The sequence below is a fragment of the Aedes aegypti genome, unplaced genomic scaffold (assembly GCF_002204515.2).
Source record: "Aedes aegypti strain LVP_AGWG unplaced genomic scaffold, AaegL5.0 Primary Assembly AGWG_AaegL5_hic_scaff_75_PBJ_arrow, whole genome shotgun sequence".
In the NCBI taxonomy this organism is placed as follows: domain Eukaryota; kingdom Metazoa; phylum Arthropoda; class Insecta; order Diptera; family Culicidae; genus Aedes; species Aedes aegypti.
Window position 1 is genome coordinate 83235 of NW_018736448.1, and position 6499 is coordinate 89733.

Here is a 6499-nt window from a genome sequence, read left to right on the forward strand (position 1 = left end):
CGTTTTACGGTACTTCTTAATCAATATCCCTGAATTTTGCAGAGATATAACTGATATTTTTGCTCCAAAAGAAAGACATTCTCAATAGCAAAACAGTATTGAGGTGAGAAGGTGGGGAACGTGATTTTTGCGTACGATTTTTGCGCACGATCCTATTTTTTATAGGAATGAGATATTCATTAATCGTTTCTTTTGATTCCGCTGAGATACTAACGATCTTTGTACCTCGTAAGAATCAAAAAATTCATAAGTAAATTAATGGTGGAGTGAGTACTTACGGTACGTTATTTTTTTCGCATAGGTTTGTCCTATCAAATGTAATTTGACCCTGTATTGGTTAGAAAAGAGATACTTCAATATAAACCTTACCATCGATAAATATATATAAAGTAGTTATTAATATGGCTTATGGTCTGATTTTTTGTTATGTTAAAACATTCTAGAAAGCCTTATCTTATCGGTACTTGGTCGTTGTCAATACTTAAAGTAGAAAGGTGTAATGATTTTTTCATTGCATGCGAGTAACTGACGCTGAAAAAGACAACTGGTAATCGAAAAACGCGTATCTGTCAAAAGATAAATAATCAATATGGAATTAAAAGGTACAATAATCATTCCAATTTTTTTGATTCTTTTCGTTGCAATTAATAAATACTGAGTGCAAGTGTGTAACTCGGCCATAATAAAAATAATCTAGCACCTTGAAATTCGACCTTAACCTACTTATAAGAAGGATTTTTTCATTAAAAAGTCGAAAATGGATTATATACCAGAAGAATCTAGAAGTTGCACTTAAAAATATTGTCGAGAATGGGTATAATGACCATAAAACAACTAAATTGGTAAGAAAAATCGCGCCCCCTAATTACTCACCCAATTACCAATTTACTCGTGAAACTTAGTTACTTTTGAGGTAAAAAATTCGTTTATATCTCAGCGGAACCAAATTTGATATTTATAAAAATCTCATTTCTATGAAACATGAAAATCAGTTTTAACAAAACAGAGTAATATGACCATCAGACGAACAAACTCATGCAAATAAATCGTGTGTCAAGATTAATCAACAAACCATTTATTTGATTATGAAATAATCTCAGCAAAGTCAAGAGAATTGATTTATAAACATATATCTCCCATCAATAATAGGGTAAAACGTTTTTCTATTGGTCAGAACCGTACAAAAAAAATACGTACCGTGAATACTCATCTCACTACCGTATTGATTTATGTTTAAATCGTTTCCATTAAAAATAGATTAAATGACTTTTAATAGGTCAAAATCGTACGAAAAAATAACGTGCTGTGAACACTTACGTCACTATCGTTTTGCCTATGAAAAAAATCTTTCTTTAGCGGTGAAAATTTCGATTTTATTCCAGCGCAAACCAAAGATATTGATTTAGAAATTATTACAAATTATAAATTATTCCATATTCCATTCCATTCCATATTATTTCATTCCATATTATTCCATTTAAGAAAGAATAAAATGACTTTTCTTAGATCAAAACCTTACGAAACAGTACCGTACTGTGAAAGCTTACCCCATTATCGTTTTGCCCATGAAATAATCTTTCTTTTGCGGTAAAAAGATCGATTTTATTCCAGCGGCATCCAGATATATTGAATTTAAAGACATTTTTTGCAGAAAAGTCCACTGTGCAATGATTGTACGACATTTCTCAGAAACTCATTCCTCAGAATCAGTGTTGTGAAATACTAAATTTCTCATGACTCACACTTAACATTTTTCATACGTGAGTTGTTAGTCACGCAACTCAGCAGCCAAAAAATCATGGATGAATTGGTTCACTTTTTTGGCTCATTGTCTCGTATTTCCACAGTTTACTCATACACGGCAATAATTTCTTGTTAGTCTGGTAAAATTATAGTAATCCTTTCTAACGTGAACAACAGCATTCGGGTTTCACGAGTTTTCGACGGGTTTTGCGACTGAATCATTTTTTACGGTTTGAGTTACAGTGTACATTTCCCGTCCATTTTGCTCGTCCCGGGATTCGGGACAAAAATCTATGCTTGTCCCGGGAAATCCCGGGATCCCGGGATTTATAAACATCGCACAACAGTTTTTTCATTTTTCAAATTCAAATTATTATTGGCATACCATCTCATAGAAACATCTCACGGAAGTACAAGGGAGTTGATGGATCTCGAAATTACCGGTACTATGACGTCAACAACTTGGCAAACTGGCTAAAATCTATTAATAGCGAATGTCGCACCGAAAATAAATTATTTCTGAAGGTGTAAATAATCACGTTTTCAGTGTACTTTTGGGGGAAACTGAATAGACTATTTTAATGAAGATAAGACTCCAAAGACATTTCAATGAAAAACAACAGAGAAAATATGTAAACTTGACGATAAATGCTGGTTTTACATATTATTTACATAGCTATTCATTTTTTTGGTATAATCGTACTTTTGTCATGCTTGGGAAACGATTCCCTAGATGTCATTTCCGTCTTGTTTGGATCATAATTTATCTATATTTTTCTGCTTTGAATGTGGTTCAATTCATATCCTCCAAAAACAATTTTTCAATTCAATAGTCACGCCCGTCTAATGGAGTGAGATTGGGTAATTTTTTATTCACTTGTTAATGCCTGTAGTAATTATTATTACTTATATTATTATTATTATTATTATTATTATTATTATTATTATTAATTATTATTATTATTATTAATTATTCATTAATTATTATTATTATTATTATTATTATTATTATTATATTATTGTTATTATTATATTATTTTAGTATTATTATTATTATTATTATTATTATTATTATTATTATTATTATTATTATTATATTATTATTATTTATTATTATTATTATTATTATTATTATTATTATTATTATTATTATTATTATTATTATTTATTATTATTATTATTATTATTATTATTATTATTATTATTATTATTATTATTATTATTATTATTATTATTATTATTATTATTATTATTAATTATTATTATTATTATTATTATTATTATTATTATTATTATTATTATTATTATTATTATTATTATTATTATTATTATTATTATTATTATTATTATTATTATTATTATTATTATTATTATTATTATTATTTATTATTATTATTATTATTATATTATTATTATTATTATTATTATTATTTATTATTATTATTATTATTATTATTATTATTATTATTATTATTATTATTATTATTTTATTATTATTATTATTATTATTATTATTATTATTATTATTATTATTATTATTATTATTATTATTATTATTATTATTATTATTATTATTATTATTATTATTATTATTATTATTATTATTATTATTATTATTATTATTATTATTATTATTATTATTATTATTATTATTATTATTATTATTATTATTATTATTATTATTATTATTATTATTATTATTATTATTTATTATTATTATTATTATTATTATTATTATTATTATTATTATTATTATTATTATTATTATTATTATTATTATTATTATTATTATTATTATTATTATTATTATTATTATTATTATTATTATTATTATTATTATTATTATTATTATTATTATTATTATTATTATTATTATTATTATTATTATTATTATTATTATTATTATTATTATTATTATTATTATTATTATTATTATTATTATTATTATTATTATTATTATTATTATTATTATTATTATTATTATTATTATTATTATTATTATTATTATTATTATTATTATTATTATTATTATTATTATTATTATTATTATTATTATTATTATTATTATTATTATTATTATTATTATTATTATTATTATTATTATTATTATTATTATTATTATTATTATTATTATATTATTATTATTATTATTATTATTATTATTATTATTATTATTATTATTATTATTATTATTATTATTATTATTATTATTATTATTATTATTATTATTATTATTATTATTATTATTATTATTATTATTATTATTATTATTATTATTATTATTATTATTATTATTATTATTATTATTATTATATTATTATTATTATTATTATTAATTATTATTTATTATTATTATTATTATTATTATTATTATTATTATTATTATTATTATTATTATTATTATTATTATTATTATTAATTATTATTATATTATTATTATTATTATTATTATTATTATTATTATTATTATATTATTATTATTATTTTATTATTATTATTATTATTATTATTATTATTTATTATTAATTATTATTATTATTATTATTATTATTATTATTATTATTATTATTATTATTATTATTATTATTATTATTATTATTATTATTATTATTATTATTATTATTATTATTATTATTATTATTATTATTATTATTATTATTATTATTATATTATTATTATTATTATTATTATTATTATTATTATTATTATTATTATTATTATTTATTATTATTTTATTATTATTTATTATTAATTATTTATTATTATTAATTAATTAATTATTATTATTATTATTATTAATTCCAGATCGTTCCGACACACTGTGTTGACCGGGTTGTCATCGTACACGCGTTCGAGTTAAACCAGGTGTTTTTCTGTGTTTTTCGCGGTTTTCGCGTTCGAAACGCGTGTGAATCTGTGGTTGCGGTGGTGAAGCATAAGTGCATAGTGAAGGTTTGGTGAAAATCGGTGTAAATCCGGGCCGAAAAACGGTGGAGAAAAAGTGACACCCCACGTGCTTTGAAACGGCCAAACAAATCGCCGTCAGCCGGCTCCCCGGCCGTTCTCATTCACCATTTGGTGGTGCACAGTGTGCTTGATTTGTTTTTGCTGAAACAAAAAAAAGTGTCGGAAGTTTGGGAAATAGTTGGAATTGAGAAAGTGAGCGATTCTCATCAGGGGTTTCACTACAGTAGTGTCCAGTAGTGCCTACAGTGCGGCACAAAATTTTGGGAACACCTGATCAACAGTCTCTACGTCCAAGGAGAAAATAAGGTAGGATCTTTCCTTTTATTTTTTTCATCGCCAATTGGGGTAGGTAACGGGTGACCGTTGCCAGTGGAAGTTTTTTCCACGTAATTCAACATGGCGGCCGCTAGTAGCGGCGACCCAGGTGGGACTGTCAAACGTAGAGTACCGGAGTACATGGACCCAACGAACCAATTTGGTGAGTTGACGTTCCTGCAACTGTCTGGAAAAAACGGAGTAGCGTTACCGATTAACCCGTACATTACCGGGAAATCGGTTGAGGCATGTGCCGGCGGACCTATTGAGAGCGCGAAATCCGAAGCGCAGGGTACAAAATACACCCTAAGAGTTCGCGACCCAGCCCAAGTAGCCAAGTTACTTAAGTTAACGAAGCTAATTGATGGAACTGAGGTAGAGGTCGTCCCTCATCCCAATTTGAATATTAGTAGATGCGTCATTTCCTGCATGGACCTAATTCAGATGGAGGAAAAGGACATTTTAACGGAGATGATTAGCCAGAAGGTGATTCGTGTGCAGCGTATCACCCGAATTGAAGGTGGCAAAAGGGTCAATACACCGGCGCTGATCCTTACGTTCTGTAGGACCACGTACCCGGAATATATGAAAGTTGGCTTGCTCCGTGTCGCTACTCGCCCCTACTTTCCGAACCCGATGCTTTGCTACGGCTGCTTCAGCTACGGGCACACTCGTGTTCGTTGCCCTGGACCGCAACGCTGCGTCAATTGCTCGCAGAACTTCCACGGGGAAGAATGCGGTGAAGCTCCCTCGTGCCGAAATTGCAAGGGTGATCATCGGCCCAACCAATCGCCAGTGTCCGGTATATAAAAAGGAAGTGCAAGTGATTAAAACCAAAGTGAGCGAAAACCTGAGTTTCCCGGAGGCCAGAAAACGCGTTGAGCAACAAGCTGGTAGCTTCGCCCAGGTAGCGGCCCAACAGAGCGTTTTTGAGAGGAAGCTGAAGGAGCTGGAAGCAGCCATGCTCCAAAAAGATAAAGAAATCGCCCGGTTACAGGAAGACAACAAAAAGAAAGAGGAGAGGATCGAGCAGATGATGGCTTTCATCAAGCAGGTCAAGCAGCAGTCTAACCCAGAACGAGTGCATCATGTGAGCGAAACCGTCGTCGCTGAGAAGCCCCGCCACAGCCGAGAGCATCGAGTGGCCCAGTCGACGGCTGGCCCGATGACACGCTCAAGGAACAACTCCCCAGCCGTTCAGGAGACCAAGCGCGGAAGACCTCCAAAATTCGTTTACCCCAAACCAGCCTCATCGCCGGATATCAGCCCGCCCCCAAAGAAGACCGCACCCACCACCCACGACCTGACTCAGATGGAGTATTCCGGCGAAGAGTCTGAGGTTTCGGAGACACCCCCTAACCAGCGTCTTCGATAACCCCACTCTTGAACAACGTTCGGAATACAACGACGACCCTCGCACAAACACGGACAACGAGACTTTTCGGTTCGGAAGTAGGGAAAGTGTAGTACCTCT